General features: G+C 41.6%; 1 protein-coding gene across 1 annotated transcript in view; it reads left to right on the forward strand.

Moving 5' to 3' along the window:
- Positions 1 to 15059: 15059 nt before the first annotated feature.
- LOC116036810 (nesprin-2-like) overlaps positions 15060 to 15598 on the forward strand; it is a 149830-nt gene continuing 149291 nt past the window's right edge. The window contains exon 1 of the mRNA XM_035994929.1: positions 15060 to 15407. The gene's annotated coding sequence lies outside the window, so the exon portion shown is untranslated. The remainder of the gene's footprint in view (positions 15408 to 15598) is intronic.

The raw sequence follows: 15598 nt of genomic DNA on the forward strand, positions 1-15598 counted from the left end.
CAACGGTGCGATAAATTGAATGTAATACCGCACCCGCTGCGCCGATTCTCCGACCAATCTCCCGCTCCATTGTTCCCTCACTCGCGAACAAGACTCCAAGGTACTTGAACTCCTTCACTTGGGGTAAGGACTCATTCCCTACCTGGAGAAGGCACTCCATCGGTTTCCTGCTGAGAACCATGGCCTCCGATTTAGAGGTGCTGATCCTCATCCCAGCCGCCTCACACTCGGCTGCGAACCGATCCAGTGAGTGCTGAAGGTCACAGGCCGATGATGCCATCAGGACCACATCATCTGCAAAAAGCAGCGATGAGATCCCCAGCCCACCGAACTGCAACCCCTCTCCACCCCGACTACACCTCGATATCCTGTCCATAAATACTACAAACAGGATTGGTGACAAAGCGCAGCCCTGGCGGAGGCCAACTCTCACCTGAAACGAGTCCGACTTACTGCCGAGAACCCGGACACAGCTCTCGCTTTGGTTGTACAGAGATTGGATGGCCCTGAGAAGGGACCCCCTCACCCCATACTCCCGCAGCACCTCCCACAGTATCTCCCGGGGGACCCGGTCATAGGCCTTCTCCAGATCCACAAAGCACATGTAGACCGGTTGGGCATACTCCCAGGCTCCCTCCAGGATCCTTGCGAGAGTAAAGATCTGGTCCGTTGTTCCACGACCAGGACGGAATCCGCATTGTTCCTCTTCAACCTGAGGTTCGACTATCGACCGAACCCTCCTTTCCAGCACCTTGGAGAAGACTTTACCAGGGAGGCTGAGAAGTGTGATACCCCTATAATTAGCATACACCCTCTGGTCCCCCTTTTTGAAAAGGGGAACCACCACCCCGGTCTGCCACTCCTTAGGCAGACACCCAGACTTCCACGCAATGTTGAAGAGGCGTGTCAACCAAGACAACCCCTCCACACCCAGAGCTTTAAGCATTTCTGGACGGATCTCATCAATCCCTGGGGCTTTGCCACTGTGGAGTTGTTTAACTACCTCAGCAACTTCCACCAGGGAAATTGACGACAATCCCCCATCATCCTCCAGCTCTGCCTCTACCATAGAGGGCGTATTAGTCGGATTTAGGAGTTCCTCAAAGTGCTCCTTCCACCGCCCTATTACCTCCTCAGTTGAGGTCAACAGCGTCCCATCCTTACTGTACACAGCTTGGATGGTTCCCCGCTTCCCCCTCCTGAGGTGGCGAACGGTTTTCCAGAAGCACCTTGGTGCCGACCGAAAGTCCTTCTCCATGTCTTCTCCGAACTCCTCCCACACCCGCTGCTTTGCCTCTTTCACGGCAGAGGCTGCAGCCCTTCGGGCCCTTCGGTACCTTGCCACTGCCTCCGGAGTCCTCTGGGATAACATATCCCGGAAAGACTCCTTCTTCAGTCGGACGGCTTCCCTGACCACCGGTGTCCACCACGGTGTTCGTGGGTTACCGCCCCTTGAGGCACCTAAGACCCTAAGACCACAGCTCCTCGCCGCAGCTTCAGCAATGGAAACTTTGAACATTGTCCACTCGGGTTCAATGCCCCCAGCCTCCACAGGGATGCACGAAAAGCTCCACCGGAGGTGTGAGTTGAAAGTCTGTCGGACAGGGGCCTCCTCCAGACGTTCCCAATTTACCCGCACTACCCGTTTGGGCTTACCAGGTCTGTCCAGAGTCTTCCCCCACCCTCTGACCCAACTCACCACCAGATGGTGATCGGTTGACAGCTCTGCCCCTCTCTTCACCCGAGTGTCCAAAACATACGGCCTCAGATCAGATGAAACGATTATAAAATCGATCATTGACCTTTGGCCTAGGGTGCTCTGGTACCAAGTACACTTATGAGCATCCCTATGTTCGAACATGGTGTTCGTTATAGACAATCCATGACTAGCACAGAAGTCCAACAACAAACAACCACTCTGGTTTAGATCAGGGAGGCCGTTCCTCCCAATCACGCCTCTCCATGTGTCTCCATCATTGCCCACGTGCGCGTTGAAGTCCCCCAGCAGAACTATGGAGTCCCCCACTGGAGCCCCATATAGGACTCCACTCAAGGTCTCCAAGAAGGCCGAATACTCCGAACTCTTGTTTGGTGCATATGCACAAACAACAGTCTTTTCCCCCCCACAACCCGCAGGCGTAGGGAGGCGACCCTCTCGTCCACCGGGGTAAACTCCAACGTAGCGGCGCTCAGCCGGGGGCTTGTGAGTATCCCCACACCCGCCCGGCGCCTCACACCCTGGGCAACTCCGGAGAAGAAAAGAGTCCAACCCCTATCCAGGAGTATGGTTCCAGAACCGAGACTGTGCGTAGAGGTAAGCCCCACCAGATCTAACCGGTAGCGCTCCACCTCCCGCACCAGTTCCGGCTCCTTCCCCCACAGAGAGGTGACATTCCACGTCCCCAGAGCCAGCGTCTGCTGCCCGGGTCTGGTCCGTCGAGGCCCCTGACCTTCACTGCAACCCATGTGGCAGCGCACCCGACCCCAGCGGTTCCTCCCACAGGTGGTGGGCCCATGGGAATGAATGTGTAGACAAACAGCTAATATATGATTTTTGGGGGGCTCTTATTTTGGAAAACAACATCAGAATGTCCTGAAACATTGTAGTTGACACCTTGAGATGGAGTCCTCTCCATCTGAGGTGAAATTGATCTGTGGAAGCTAGGACTTTTATTTTTATGATTTTCTGAATGTGTAGACAAACAGCTAATATATGATTTTTGGGGGGCTCTTATTTTGGAAAACAACATCAGAATGTCCTGAAACATTGTAGTTGACACCTTGAGATGGAGTCCTCTCCATCTGAGGTGAAATTGATCTGTGGAAGCTAGGACTTTTATTTTTATGATTTTCTGAATGTGTAGACAAACAGCTTATATATGATTTTTGGGGGGCTCTTATTTTGGAAAACAACATCAGAATGTCCTGAAACATTGTAGTTGACACCTTGAGATGGAGTCCTCTCCATCTGAGGTGAAATTGGTCTGTGGAAGCTAGGACTTTTATTTTTATGATTTTCTGAATGTGTAGACAAACAGCTTATATATGATTTTTGGGGGGGCTCTTATTTTGGAATTCAACATATCATGCAGTGAAAGGTTGTGAGGTGTGCTAAAATCTTTCTTTCTTTCTTTCTTTCTGACAGGAAGGCAGACAGATAGACAGGCAGACAGAATAAATGAATGGGAAATTGCCTTCGTCGGAAAATCCCCTGTTTTTAGTTCTGACGGTCTCACCGTAATAGCAAGTGTATACGCGCACCGCGAAATATAGGGGCGGCTAGTTTGACCGCTTATTTCGAGGTGGAGGCTGGCTTGACCGCAGTATTTCTTCTCGGTTTTCTTTCGCTGCGGTTGTGTTAGCTTCAATACTTCTGTCGAAACTTTTCAGAAGTTCCGTCTGCTCGTCCATTTTTCTGGTCAGAGCCAGTATTCAGTATTCGCGTCCTCACTTTCCCTTTGGTGTCTCGGAGTCTCCCCATTGCATTTTCAAAAATTTTGTGTCAGCCTCAGCCGAGTGGGTTTCTTGCAAAAAAACACAATTAGCCGTTTGTTCCTTACAGAAAAGAAAAATAGCCTTACGTTTTACATTATCTTTCAACCCCCTAGTATTTAAAGAAATAAAGGACAACATTTAGGTGATAAGTAGATAACCTATAAACAATGCACAAAAGAGTGTAACGATGCGCAGGAATGAGTAGTTAATCCTAAATCTACATGTTTTGTGTAACTAGCCCTCTAAACACTATAGAGGGAGAAAAAAGGAAACCTACAAACCGAACAGCTATTGTAGCAGAGGTCTATTTAAATATGAAATCAACTTTGCCTACTTTGTTATAATATTCTTAATTTTGGCATAACAAGAGATATCAAGGGGTGACCAGTTGCAATACCATATATGAACAGGTAAACATTCAGTATCTGCTATATGCTGGCGTGCAAAAATATTTGGAGTCATCAACGTAACATTAACCATGCTCCAATCATAACATTGGGTCTAACCTCAGATGTTCAGTGATGCATTAACAAACAAAGTGCGGGTAGTGTTAATACTTGCATATCGGAGCGTTTAAGTCAAACAAACAAAAGATTAAAGTTTCACTGACAAAAGTGATTGTAGGCTGGATTTCTGACAGCCATTCAAATGATAACAAAACAAGTGTTCAGTTTGGGTCCACTATCCGGTTATCGATCAGAGCGTATCCTTCTTTCAAGAATGCTCGTTTTACCTGTCTTTCTGGCTTCTGGCCACAGCTTTGCACGCACCTCCCAGTCTTCTTTCGAGAAGTCTTCTTTGAAACGTATGTGCATGTCTTTACACACTCTCGCATCCTTCGACTTCTTCCAAACATCATCCCGTACCGTTCTCATCCCGAACTGAATGATGATTGCTCTCGGTGTGTTATCACCGTATGTGTCTACGGTGTCACGCAGCCGCTCCACAGACATTGGAACAACTCTTGTCAGTATCCCGATGACAACTTCTCTCGTGTCCTCTCCATCCTTTTCAGTGAGACCAATCTTCCTCAGATTCCACCTTCTTTTGTACCGGGTTTGCTCTGCACGTGCTTGTTTTAACAGGCTGTTTTCTTTCTGAAGGCCTCCTATTTTTTTCTGAAGCACACAGATTTCTTCTTGGTTTTCTTTCGCTGCAGTTGTGTTAGCTTCAATACTTCTGTCGAAACTTTTCAGAAGTTCCGTCTGCTCGTCCATTTTTCTGGTCAGAGCCAGTATTCAGTATTCGCGTCCTCACTTTCCCTTTGGTGTCTCGGTTTCTTTGGATTCGGCTGTTTAATTGGAGTGTGTTCTTTGTTAATTTTGCCTTCTTTGGATGAGTGTTGCTCCGCTTCCATTTCTTCCTCAATGTCAAAATCGTCACATGCCTCGTGGAGAGCAGCCAAGTTGTAGTTATGGTCGGACTTGATTCCACAAAACGAAGAGAAACCCCCAGAATGTTGTAATAGCTTACTTTTGTCACTTAATTTTGACACTACGTTGAATAGCTGTTTAGTAGAGGGGTTGTTACACTAGTTTATCACATTTCCAGGACTAAAAAGAAACTTTTAACCGGAGCCTGCAACAAGGCTTATTGTGCGTTCATGCCACCTGGGAATATCAGGGACCGCCCCCGTGATTACGTTATTTTTCCGACTGCCAGCGTTCACATGGTCTGGATGCGTATTCTTCTTCTTCTGTTATATTGGCGTTTGGCATAACAACTTGTTGCATGACTGCCACCAACTGTTGGGCGTAGTAGGCTACGTACGTAGTAGAGCATCAGGTGTGTGAAAACATGGAGGCCAAAATAACAAAAGATTTGCTGCTGTTTTCTTATGCAAGCATACAAACAGCACATCGACAGGTGTTTGTGTTATCTGCAGGACAACGAACAGGAAAGGACACGGATAAGGTGTTTGTCCACAATAAACAGTTTATTGTCATTGAAATATTTTCAGTGAACCAAAGTCACCTACATCAAACGTCAGTTGTCAACAACGCCTCACCAACTGGGAAACTCTGTTAGCAAAATCATAGACATTATATAAAATGGACCAACAGATCCAGATGCACTGAATGTCATACAGTTGTTTATTTTTTACTCCCCAACTTGCACATTAAGTTTATCTATATCTAGTTTATCTATATCTTGAAACAGTAGTACATTTTATTTCCAAACTGTATATATTTTAAATATTGTTTGTGTAGTATTCTATTATTATTTCATGTATATTGTTTTCCTATTATTTAATGTTTACTCTGTATGTGTGCTGTGTGTCTGATATTTTTGCTGCTGCAACACCGTTATTTCCCATTTTTTTGGGATCAATAAAAATCTATCTATCTATCTATCTATCTATCTATCTATCTATCTAACTATCCCATTGCTCTAGACGGAGACCAGTGAAGGATATTAGAAGCACTTTTCCAGTGAGCGCTGAGCGTTACTGCGCAGCCTCCAACTGAGAGAGACGACGTAAATGTGACGTGAGCAACCTGCTCAGCAAGACTTACAACGTGAGTTGCGGTCGCATCAAGTCTGGTGAAAATGTATGTATTTTAAGGGTTTCGGGAATAGACGCACAAAAATGGCTCGCTAGTGCCCCCTACAAAGTTAAAAAAATTGAGCCCCTGCAGTGCGTTTAACGTAGACTCACGAAAGTTGGTACACATATGTATCATGTCAAGATGTACAAAAAACGTCATTGGAGCCATACCCTAAACCCAACAGGAAGTCCGCTATTTTGATTTCAAAATTCGGAATTAGTGCAATTTTGGCCATTTCCACATGTCGTACTTTAACGAACTCCTCCTAGAGATTTCATCCGATCAACTTCAAATTTGGTCTGTGCCATCTTAAGACATTAAAGATGAAAAGTTGTTAAAAGAAAAACTTTTCGTCATAGGGCGTGGCCGTGGTGGCCATTTTGTGTATTTCGCCATCAAAAAAGGAAGTGGGTGTAACTTGAGTGTACATTGTCCAATTGGCTCGAAACTTTTCAGGATTCATAAGAGTCCAACTCTGAGGACAAATAAAGGCCGATATTTACTTAGTCATAGCGCCCCCTAGTGGCAACAGGAAGTAGGCCTAAAAGTCAAGGTGCTATACTTTACTTTTTGCAGGATGGTAGGGGAAGAACCCGCCCTACTCTCCCTTTGAATAGCTAGTACTCTTTGCCTGCTCTGGTGGGATTGGTTATGTTTAGGCAAGAGGAGTGGGATTGGTTATGTTAGCGTAAGAATGTCAGGGTTAGCCAATCAGGGATGAGTTCCCTAATGAGTTCATGAGTCTTCCCCAGACTGTATGGTCAAAGAATTTCTCTTCCCCTACCATCCTGCAAAAAACAAAAACTCGCCCCCGGGACATAAGCGGGAATTGTTGAACTCTCCCTGTGTGTGACGCTTAATTGGCAACAGTGACGCCTAGTGGTCTACTGTTCTTTTAATACCTCCATGGGTCTACTCCGTTCTCTTAAAGGTAGTTACACACCAACCAGACGGCCAACCGTCGGCAGAAAAGGCAGTCGGACTGATCAGTCGGGTCCCCGAGGTCCAAAAAGTACGGTGGCCGACAGGGGCAAACTCCCTGCAACTTAAGAAAACACACGCAAATAGACAAAACACAAGCAAATTAAGAAAACAACTTCATTAATTTGACAACACATGTGCAGCATTCAGCAAACGCACTGAAAATACCACAACACAACCAAATACATAAACGCACTGCAAATAAAAAACGATGCAAAAAGAAAAGCACACAAACCCAGAAAACAAATGCAACAAAAAAAAACGCTGCATCCAGATTACACAACGGAAGTTCTCCAGACCTCTAGAGGGAGCAGCTAGTGGAACAGCTGGATTTTCGACCGTTATTAACCGATATTAAATTCATATTATTATTATTATTATTAATAACATAATATATTATTAATATACAGTCTATGCTCCCGTCTCATGCCCTCCCGGCTGGTGCTGTCCCCGAGCTTCGGCTTTTCAAAATAAAAGCTTGCGTCTGGTCCGCTATGTGTTTGTATTTGGTGTGTTGGGTGTTTGTGAACTAAACAGAACGGCAATCATGCTAATGAATACAATAACTTTTTCAGCAGATGTCTTAGTTACAACACGTTGGAATTAGCAAAGCAGTTTTGTGTTTATATGTGCGAGCGGGATTTATTCAGTTTGATAAATCCCACGGTAAATTGGCTGGTTTACTAAACAGGGAGAGACTATAAATCCTGTCTGTTTTTTGTATTTCAAGAGCGAATTGCTCCACAATATGAATACAGATTGATCACTTATTTTGTTGGTAACTGTTGTTGTATAATCACAATATTACACTTGAGGAGGCCTACACTTCAGTAATTTCGGACCTCGAAATTAAACCCTCTCATGTAATATGGCTTAAACAAACGTCAACGTTAAACACTGATGCAGTTTTAAATGTTTTATCACCACGAGTTTACAGACATCTCTGCTGATTGAGTATCACCTGTGACCTGAGCCGAGACACACCCACCAAACGAGAGAAAACATATCTCAAACATAGATTTAATATTTACAGTCTATGCAGTTTCTCTCTCTCTCTCTCTCTCTCTCTCTCTCTCTCTCTCTCTCTCCCTCCCTCTCTCCCCGTGAGGTCGAAAATCCAGCTGTTCCACTAGCTGCTCCCTCTAGAGGCCTGGAGAACTTCCGTTGTGTAATCTGGATGCAGCGTTTTTTTGTTGCATTTGTTTTCTGGGTTTGTGTGCATCGTTTCATATTTGCAGTGTGTTTATCTATTTGGTTGTGTTGTGTGTATTTGGAGTGCGTTTATGTATTTGGTTGTGTTGTGTGCATTTGCAGTGCGTTTGCTGAATGCTGCACATGTGTTGTCAAATTCTTTTTTCTCTGGAAATTCACAGCCAGACTGTCATGGCGGCTTGTTCAGAATCAAGGGGGTAAGCTTTGCTTCAGAGCTTGAACCTCCTATGGCGCCATTTTGATGCTACAAAGCGATCACCTCCCGTTAGCATTCCATTGACTGCCATTCATTTTGACGTCACTTTGACGGCGAATAACTTTACATCTGAAGCGTTTAAAGACTTTATTTGTCCATTGTTTATTTCTATAGAAACATGACAATGTATAAAAGGCTCCATTACCTTGTACCTCACGTTATGGCTCTGTAGCAGATGTTTTTGTAAAAATAGGCTAACGATTGTGTCATAACCACGCAACTTACTGTTGCATGGTAGAGGAATTACCGTATAGTACAGGAGAAGCTCGCAGACAGTTTATACTTACATTAGCTGTTTAAGTTTAATTACTAATGTTAACTAGCATTTTAGTTAGCAGTAATTAGCCTGTGTCCATGTTATTTCCTTACATATACCTACGCTCTCCGTCTCTGCAAGATTGGGAATGATTGAGATTTCTCTTGGCACAGCTACCAGACTTACAACTTTCAGACAGGTTGCTCACGTCACATTTACGTCGTCTCTCTCAGTTGGAGGCTGCGCAGTAACGCTCAGCGCTCACCGGAAAAGTGCTTCTAATATCCTTCACTGTCTGTCCTCCACAGCAACGGGATCTGTTGGTCCATTCTTATATACTGTCTATGTCCAGAATACGATCTCATATTGTACTAAAATAGTTCACCAAAACGTGTTTCTGAAAACATTTTAAGTGAGAAATAGGCCATACAGTTGCTGAATCTGTCTTCATTTCAGATCGACAAAGGTTAGTTTAAATAAAATTAAAAGATTCAAAATGAAAATATGGCATTTATCCAAATAATTTCCTTCATAGTCTCTACTTTGTAATTTTTATCTTAGAGCCACACAATACATAAAATACATCAATCCAGAACAATCTGACATAAAACATTCACAAAACAAATGTGCAATCATCTCTGTGAAAACCCCACAAAATGTGCAGGATTCAGAAAGATCAGATTTATATTTCTTTAAGATTTGATTTGTTGGGTAGATGCAATGGACAATTTTGAAATATACTTCCTTAACTTTATTACTAACAACATATTTATTATAATAGGTCCAAATCAAATTCCACTTGATATTCCCAAAGTGGTTATTCCAATAATTTTTGCATCGAGCAACTGTGGGGCAATGTGTCAAATGTCTAAAATATCTATTATTGCACTTTTTATCCTTTATGTCACTGCCATTTAATAAGACATCCGTTCTAAATGTTGACTGATCATTTGACACATTACTACTCTGCAGCAGTCTTATATAACCCGGGGTATAGCATCAAACACTATGCTATATTCTCGTGCAATTATTGGAATATTAAACTTCATTAAGAATTCTGAATATGTAAGTAAGTGACCATTGTCATTAATCAGCTGGGAAATCAATAAAATGTTGTTTTGGACCCAATTGGGATAAAATATTGACTTGTTCTTATACTTTACATCTTTATTATTCCATATCACATGTTTGTGGGGTGAAAAATTGTGTTTATAAATAAGAAGCCAGCATAAAAGAGCTTGCTAGGCATGATAGGTTAGATAGCTGAATAGGGATTTTATCAATATCAAAATTGCACTTTAGTAAAAATTCAATACCACCAACTTTTTGAAAAATAAAGTTTGGAATAAAATACCACATTTTATCTTTATTTATTATATAATGTTTAATCCAGTTCACCTTGAAAATTATATTAGATTTATATTATAATATTATATTATATTATTATTATATTATATTATATTAGAACATTCAAACCTCCTTGATTGTATGGATTACATAAAGTATTTTTATTTAAATAGTGAGGCTTATTTTTCCATATGAAATTGAATAATGTAGAATCAATTTTCTTAATAAAAGGTTTTGGAACATCTAAGACTTTGGCCGGATAAACTAATCTGGATAATTCTTCAGTTTTGGATAAAAGTACCCGACCTTTGAGTGATAAATCTCTCATGAGCCATCTATCAAATTTATTTTTGACTTTTGGAATGAGAGGTTGAAAATTGGAATTCATCCTGTCTGTCTGATTTTTACATATATTAATTCTTAAGTATGTTACTTCCTCTTTAACAAGAATACCCTCAAATTCTGTTGTATATTGCTCTCTTTGAGTGGAAAAAGGGTACATTTTTTAATATTTAACGCTAATCCTGAAATTTTAGAGAACACATTAAGACAATCAATAACTTTTTTAACCTGAAATTCATCTTTTAAGAAAATGGCTGTATCATCAGCTAGCTGGCAAAATTTTATTTCTTTCCCTACAACGTTAATGCCTTGAAAATTGTCATTGTACAGATGTAGGGCAAAATGGGGCCGCAGGATCTCCTTGTTTTATACCACGGGATATGTTGAATCTATGAGTTGTTCTCCACGGAAGTTTAACTGAACTATACAAAGTTTGTATTGCTCTCTTGATATATTGACCAAAACCAAAAAAATCTAACACATCAAACAAAATACTATGCTTTACAGTATCAAAGGCTTTATATGTGTCTATGAATAAAATGTAGCTGTTGTCCATTATGTAATCCTTATAGTCAATCAAATCTAAAATCATACGAATATTGTTACTGATGTGCCTTCCTTGCATAAATACAGACGGCAGTCATCTATAATTGTGTCTAGACATGCCTTGAGTCTTTGTGCAAAAATGTGAGTAATTCTATATGAATAATTTTGTATCATTATTAATTAGGGTTATGGGTCTCCAGTTATCAAGCACAAGTTTGTCTTTATTAGGTTTAGGTATCAAGGTAATTATACCCTGACACATAGTTGGTGGAAGTTTGCCAACGTCTATAGCTTCTCTGAAGACGTGAAGTAAAAATTCAGAAATATGATCTTGGAATACCTTGTAAAATTCACCAGTAAGGCCATCATTACCAGGGGCTTTATTATCTTTCAGTTTACTAATATTCTTTTTTAATTCATAGAGTGACAACGCTTGATCACAGATATCTTTTTGAGTTTGGTCAATACCTCGTGCCTCGTTTGTTATAGAGATGAAAAAATCAGATGTGTTAAAACTGCCATTTTGCAAGTCTTCCACAAAATTCGAAATGTCAGGGGGATATTCTGATATCTGCTCTTTAATCTTAAGTTTATGTATATTATTAACTGGCATTTGTTTTGTCTAATCTATGAAAATATTTAGTGTTTCTTTCATAATGTTCCATCCATCGCCGTCTAGACCTGATAAAAGCCCTCCGTGCTAAATATTGATACACATTTTCCAACTCAGATTGTAATTCGGTTAACCATCCATATATAATCCATATATGTTATCCAGAATGAAAATATCATCCATAAATTCAGAAACTAAAATAATCCACCTTCCAGAATCATGAGCAACTGTTTTAAGTACTTTTCCCTGAAAGGATCCTTTCAGAATAGCTACACCAGCGGAGTTATTATTACTATAAGCCATCCATATGTTATCTCCCCATTGACTTTTCCAAAAATTGAAATCTGAAACTAAGGCATGCGTTTCTTGAAGAAAATAAAAATCTGCCTTGAAACTCTTAAAAAATAAAAAAATAGCCTTCCTCTTTACCTGTTCTCGTATACCCCTTACATTAAATGAACAAAGTGACAAAGACAGGTTGAACAATAAAACAAAAAAGTATCTAGAAAAACTAGTGTTAAATGAACCGTGTGCAAAATGCTTTTCTTCACTTTCTGAATATTAATAAATTGCAACAAACAGGCATAAGATTATATACATCTGACCTCTGAGACTGTGCTTTTCTAACATTGAGAAAATATTTTTTGGGATGAAAGTGCCTTAAAAGTGGAATCTCAATATTTCAATCTTTTAGTCTTATTTTTAGATTAGATCTAAGCTTTAGAACTAAGCTTTCAACAAAGCATAAATGTAAACTTTTTATATCTGTTTCCAAACCAGTTGTGTGGAGTTTACTTTCCATCAACTATTACACTCTGATTTCTTGATGTCTTGTCTTTTGTGGTCAAATCTTCTCCAAATTTCAGCTTCTTTATCTTGAGGAACTCCGACTCCTTTGCACATTTCCACAACATTTCTTTCGTCGACCGGGATGTAAATCTTGTTATCACTGGCCTAGTTTTACCACTGTCTCTCCTTCCAATTCTGTGGCTCACGTCAATGTGGAAGTGTAGATCTTCTCTGGCGTTTGGTATGATTGTGCTACAGATGTCCACGACACGCTGCTTCACATCCTCCCCCTCTTGCTCTGGTAGGCCGTAACGTTCCATCTCGTTCATCTTATCTTCCATTACTGTTATAGAGGGTTTTCACGACGCGTCATCAGACGCGTCATCAGACCCGAAGTCGCCATGTTGGAGGTACTCCGCATCACAACAAAGCACAGGCATTGAAGTAGATCCCGAACGGCGTCAAGGAAAATGGTTGATTATTGCCATGTTTTAGGTTGTACCAATAGGTCAGACCGAGAAAAACATTTGGAATATTATCGACTTCCAAAAGTTATTAAAAACCAGGGAGAGGAATGCCAGAAGTTATCAGAGGAAAGGAGGCGCTTGTGGTTGGCAAAGCTCAACCAGGATCTACGATGGAAAAATCTGTCTTGTTCGGTCTTTGAAATGAAAAAAAAAACAACTATTGAGAGTCACTTGGCTACACCTTGAGTATCGCAATGATATCATACAGTTAAGGTTAGGTTGATTAAAGACGTTATTGCATTACTTACTTTGGCTTCACACCACACTGGTCATTAATGACTTGGTACTGCGTCTCCCTCACCCATCTACACACCATCTGGTTATAAGCCTCCAAACTTTTGCAGGATTTAAGGTCTTCCGCTGTGTATGGGCTCAGCGAGAAAACCAGGTAGTTGACTATATCGGTATATGCAACTGAAGGAAGAATCACCGGCCGCCATGGGTCCAAGAAGAGGGAGCCAACTTGTAGGGATCTGCACCGCCAGTAAACTGTAATTTCTCAAAATATCGCGCCTTTTTTTGTGGTCCAAGTCCTTCCATGCCTTTGCATCTTGGACGCGTTTTGATGAGCTTTTCTGTTGTTTAGATATAAAGTATTAAAGCATCCAAAGTGCACAATACTCCATTACTCCATTCAGTTGTTTACACTGAGTGCCTCCAACATGGCCGCATATCCAGGTTACCGCCCAGAACATGACGTCGATGAAAACCCTCTATTCTCTTTTGATGGTCATCACTGACTTGTTTGACCGTTGTAATGTCTTTTTTCACGTCATGTACTTCTTGGAAAAGAAATTCTGAAGATTTCTTCAAATCCTCAATTGCATCAGTATTCTTCTTAATCAGTATTGCGAGACAGTCGGCATTTTCTTTAATTTTTTCGGCCACAAGTCTTACAATATTATCTTGCATCTCAGAGAGAGTGGGCTCCGTTTTCCCTTTTTTTGTAGCAGGTGTACTTAGCGCTGAGTCTGGGAGTGGAGTTACTTCTGGGTCAGTGTAAATATATGAGTGCATTATCTCCCGCTTTCACAACTTCCATGACGTCCTCTGTCAAGTTTTTGTTTGAGGAGAATGTGAACAACTTGTTTTTTTTACCTTGGTCTCTTGTTCTTTTATCCCCCATTGTTGAGGTCTTTGTAGTGTTCTTTGTAGTGTTGTCTTTGTTGTTGTGAGTTGTCTGAGTTAGTTAGCTAGTGTGACTCCCGTTAGCTTGTTCGTCTTCATTGTCAGTTGTCGGAGTTAACTAGCTAGACTCCCGTTAGCTAGTCCCAGTTGTTGGTTTTACAGCAAATGTAACATAGACGTTCAGAAAATGGTCAGTGAGAGTCACAAGCTGTTTGCTTCAAATAAATTCCACTTTGAAGGTGAGAAAAAACATTTTAAAGTTTAGCAACGCAATTTCTCGACTGTTGCTGCCGCCATCTTTCGCGCCCTCTCATTTCCGACTGAAGTTGAACATGTCAGGTCGGCCCAAATGAAGGCCGGCTCCTCGGACTGACGACACGGGACACACCGAACAGGCTCGAGTCACCGACCTCGCCAGACGGTCCGACGGCCGATAATCTGCTCTGTGTGTCAGCACCTTAATACATCCATGGTCTACTCAAGGCATAGCTACATCCACATATTTTTAGACGGCATGGCTTATTAAACAGGACAGGTCAGCATAGTTTTGATACAGTTTTCTTATCCGTGTGGAAAGTTTGATTATAAGTTAAGCTAGCTGCTAAACTGCCACTGCAGTAAGTTAACGTTTGGCTATCAGTCTGAGTTCAATAATGTAATAGCTAGCGTTAGCATAACTAGTGTTATAGGGTTACAGAGCAACAAATAAAAACGACATAATTAACGTTAACGTTAATTTTACTTGTTGTCGGGTAAACTGTGCTAACCATATTGTGTAATATGAGCTATTGTTTTAAAATGCTATGGTACAGATGGAGGGTAACATTTAATTCAAGTAAGTTTGTTCCTACTCGGGTAAGGTCAGCTAACGTTGTAGTTTGGCTTGCCTTACTATAGTCTTTTTAATTAACGTTAGCCGCTAGTCCTCTCTTAGTTAGTAACGTTAGCTAGTTATTTGCTATTCTCCCCTCCATTTCAATCCTCATGAATGAACAAGAGGAAACCAGAGTTGCACTCAAGTTCGGAGGTCCAGAGTGAGCTGACATTGTTGGGGCTGAAGCCTTTATTTCAGGTGACAGCCACCAGTGCCAAACTGGAGGAGGACGTGTGTGTTGAACCCTGACTGGTTTCTATATTTAGTCTCCCAGTGAGTTTTTTTTTTTTGCTCGCGGTCCCGGTATGGCTCTGGGTTCTCCGGTGACAGCCCGGCCCTGCCTGGAGCTCTGCAGACTGCCGATCTGTCAAACAGCGCTTCAGGTTTCATCTCCACCAACTATTACAGAGCAAGATCTGTTCTTCCACATTGGAAATCATTATTGGCTGGACCCTCTTTCATCTTCCCCAAAAACGCACTCTTTTGCTGCATGTAAGTACAGGCAACTATTTTAATGTTTTTATTTATTTACTAGAAACTTAAGAATAACAAATACTGTAGTATTTGCAGTTGTAACGGATGCATTGGCTCTTGACTGCATTATTTGGTGGGGAGGTTTACATAATCCAGCTCTAATTGATCCCAGGTATCATCATGTTATTGCTCTTCTCCCCTGTGTTTCC

The sequence above is a fragment of the Sander lucioperca genome, chromosome 18, assembly GCF_008315115.2.
Source record: "Sander lucioperca isolate FBNREF2018 chromosome 18, SLUC_FBN_1.2, whole genome shotgun sequence".
NCBI classification, from domain to species: domain Eukaryota; kingdom Metazoa; phylum Chordata; class Actinopteri; order Perciformes; family Percidae; genus Sander; species Sander lucioperca.